Raw genomic sequence first — 3,704 nt, forward strand, 5'->3', positions numbered from 1 at the left:
ATCCCCCCGCGCGCCCCCCGCCCCCGCTGCCGCTCCTGGGAGGATCTGGTTCTCAGGGCTCTTGCAAACACAGCGGAGGCCTCCGCACCAGCAGGCTGAGCCCGCGGGCAGCGCCACAGGTGTGTGGCCCTGCATCTGGGGACCTCCCCGGAACATCCGCGTGCGGCAGACAGTGTGGGCCGGATGCCAGGGACGCGCCCACCCTGCCGGACCTCCAGGACCTGGCCCAACGACCGCCCCTCTCGGCCTGTCCTTCCACAGCCTCCATTTGTCCATCCCTGGCGCCACCCCCTGAATGGACCAGGCACTTTTCCATGTCCAACTCCAAGCCTTTATTCACGCTGTCCGCTCTCTCTGAATATCCTACCCCAGACCCATTTCCAACGCCTTCTCCCTCCGTGAAGACTCTCCCTGCCACCCTCCCCACCCCCATCACGGAACCAGCCTTCCCTGAGGGCGTCTAGGAGGAGCCTCCCCGCTAGGCAGAGGGCACGCAGCTGGGAGAGTGACAAGGTCCTAATGAATGGCTGACCCGCTGGATGCCTGCAGCAGCTCTCTCACCACACTGCGGCCTGGCCTTGGGGCCACCAGGTCACCCCACAGACTTGCCTACCAAACCGTGAGTGCCTGGAGGGCTACATCACAGCAAGGCCTCCACAGCTCCCAGGACAGGCTGGGGGATGGGAGCAAGAACAGGACACACCTGCCTCCCAGCTGAGGGTGGACACCAGGCCCCAGCCAATGATGCAGATGTTGTTGCAGGGAGAGGTGGGCAGGAAGTCAGGGCACATATGGATAAACTTCGTAAGAGGGGAGGAAAAAAGATGGAAGAGGACAGAAAAGGGGGAGCCCCAGCAAGCCCCCAAAGCACTGGACAGATGCCCCAAATCACCAAGCATAATAAGACAGCACACTTCTCTGCTCATTTTCTGCCTGCAAAATGCAAACCCACAGACCCTGTAAAATGATCCATCTTCTTCTACTTTTGCCACCCAGAGGGAGGGTGGGCTAGTCTTGGTAAAGTCCCTCAGGCATTTCAGTTGGGGTCTGGAGCCCTGACCTCCTAGTCCAGTTCCCGAGGTCAGGGCAAGCCCCCTAGTCCAGAGCAAGAGGCCAGAAATGCCTTGGCCTTCAAATGAAGTTGGGATTGTAGGTTCACAGACTGTAAGCAGCTTAGTACTCCAGGAACATTAGGTCATAATTTTCCCATGTTACAGATAGAAAATTGAGGTTTACAGAGGTCAGATGACGTACCCAGGTGCAAAGCGTCTTAGCTGTAGCAGAGCATCGTCTGGAAGCCGGGTTCCCGCACACCCTGTTTAGAGCTCATTCCCCTACACTCATCCGTTCACCCTGGCTCTGAGCTTGGTTTCAAATCCTTGTCAATGGCCGAAAATTGCGGGCAAGGATCCTCTCCCTCCCCCAGACTCCTAATTCCCTTTCCGAGCGTTGTTAAATTCCACTCCCCGGGGCGTTCCCTGGGGTCAGTGTGGAGATCTGGGCAGGAAAGCTCCGGAGATGGGGACAGGACCGCGTGCGTATCTGGGGAGGAGCACCTGCCGGCGACTGGCCAAACAGATCGCTGCTCCCAAGCAGATTTCGTGGGTACAAAGCGCCGCAGCCGCTCAGCCTCTGGCCGCGGTGAACGCCGCGCCTGCGCCGCAGAAACCCCGCCTCCCTCCCCGGGGAGAGCCCGTGGGCGGGGGAAGGGCCGGCACCCGCCGCAAAGCGCAGGAGCGACGGGGCCCGCCCCGCATCCCGAGCCCGCCGTAACCCAACCCCGTGGCCTCTCGGGCCACAGAAACTAAAACGCTCCCTCCACGGAGATCGCAAGCCCCTCGGCTCCCCAGGTCCGAACCTCGAGTTTTCGAAGCCCTGGACGCGCCAGAGGCACCGCCCTTTGTCCGGTCCCCGAGAAACCATGGAGAAAGGGCAGAGGGGGCCGGAGCGGGCAGAGGAAGGGGATGGGGAAAGGGGCTGCAGCAGCGGTGAAGCGACCAGCATCCCCAAACGCCAAGGCGCGGCTGCGGGGTAGGCCAGGCCGAAGCCGGGGCCCGGCAGGCGTTGGTGACACTGACCGCAGCTCCGGCACGGACTCGCCTCCGGACAGCTCCCGGCAGTGCGCAAAGCGCTGTCTGTCCCCTGCCTGCTACTCCAGCGCGCCTGCCGCCCCATCTCACAGATGGAGAAGCCGAGGCTCAAGAGGGCGAGGTGCCTTGGCTAGAAAACCCGTTCCCTGGTGCTGGCCCCGGCTTCTTGGCCCGCTGCTCTGAGGCCTCCGGATCGGGCTTGCAAGCCTGGATCCCAAGCGAGGCCAGACCACCAAGGAAGGGAGTAGGCAGGGGGAGATAAAGAAGAGAGGAGAAGAAGAACTGGACTCTCTAGCCACCTCCCTCCCTCAACACCACCCACCCACCCACACACACACACACACACTCACACACACACACTCACACACACACACACACCATCGCTGTAAGACCTCTCCCTCGCGAGGCACCGGGTTCAGGACCACGGAGAGCTACAGCAAGAACCGCCCGCGAAGGGATGGGCTGCGGCTGGGAGAAGACCCCCCACCGCGTCCAGCAGGCGCAGGCAGGCCCAGCCCCTACTCCTCCAGGAAGCCCTCCCAGATTTCTGTCCGGATCAGTCTGTGCCGCCCTCCAGGCTCACTTTAAGCCTCTCATAGCATTTAAGAGGGGAGGGTCAATTCACACGATAAAGAATAATAATAAAACTTAACAGCGAACATTTACTGAATGCTCACTACCTACCTGCATTCTCTGATTTAATTCTCACACCTGGCCCTGACCCTCACCCATCCATCCCAAGGCCGTGCCGTCCATTCCCCATCTTCCCCCAGTTCCCTGGTGACCCCCGGCTCAATGGAGAAGACCCATAAGGCCCAAGCCCTGGCCTTCCCACTCCCTGATGCCCCCGCTCCTCATTTTCAGGGGTGAAAATACCCCCAAGTCTGGGAGGCTAGAGACCCCAGTTGAAATCCCAGCTCTGCCTCCAACTTGCTCTGTGAAATGGGCACAGGGGCATCGTGCCGTGGGACTCAGGAGCATCCCTTGAAGATGTCGGCGCCTGGCGGTGGGGATTTCCAGCTTTAACTGCCCCACGATCTAAATCCTTAACCAAATCCCTCCCAGAAAGCACGAGGGGAGCAGTCAGGAAAGACTCCTTCCAGCTCGAAGCTGTGACAGCACAGGCGACTCGCTGAACGTGTCCCGGCGCCGGGCACACAGTAGGAGCTCTATAATGACCGATGAGTGAGTGAACGGGTGGATGCACGAATACAGAACGCAGCCCTGCATTAAATGCGTCCCAGAGGGCCCTTTGCATCTTGAGGGTCCCTGCAGCGGCTTCAGCCAACTTACTTTCCCTCTCACAGCCTCGCTCTCTCTTTCTGCAGAAGAGGAGCCGCGACTGGACTTCGGAGGTCCCTCCGGAGTCTTACGACTGCGCTAGCCAGCCCCGACCGTGTCGCACACCTCTCAGACCCTCGTGAACGATGGGGCGGGTGGGGGAAGGGCCGTTCCGGAGCTCTCCCCAGCCTGGTGACCCGCGGCCCTAGCACTAGGGACCCGGGAACTGCCCTCAAGAGACCCCGCCCCCCGCGTCCGGCCCACTTGCGCCCCGAGGGTACCTGGCCATTGTCCCGGCCGAGTGGCAGGTCGCGGGGCGCGGGGCAGCGGATG

At 61.3% G+C, this 3,704-nt stretch overlaps 1 protein-coding gene across 2 annotated transcripts in view; it reads right to left on the minus strand.

Moving 5' to 3' along the window:
• Positions 1 to 3,698, minus strand: part of CRMP1 (collapsin response mediator protein 1) — a 72,981-nt gene extending 69,283 nt beyond the window's left edge. Inside the window, exon 1 of one of the 2 annotated variants that reach the window (XM_008566322.1) lies at positions 3,653 to 3,698. The gene's annotated coding sequence lies outside the window, so the exon portion shown is untranslated. Of the gene's footprint in view, positions 1 to 1,254; positions 1,363 to 3,652 lie in introns of those variants that run through there. The other variant, XM_008566323.1, reaches the window with a different exon arrangement.
• Between the last annotated feature and the right edge of the window lie 6 nt (positions 3,699 to 3,704).

The sequence above is a fragment of the Galeopterus variegatus genome, unplaced genomic scaffold (assembly GCF_000696425.1).
Source record: "Galeopterus variegatus unplaced genomic scaffold, G_variegatus-3.0.2 Scaffold234, whole genome shotgun sequence".
In the NCBI taxonomy this organism is placed as follows: domain Eukaryota; kingdom Metazoa; phylum Chordata; class Mammalia; order Dermoptera; family Cynocephalidae; genus Galeopterus; species Galeopterus variegatus.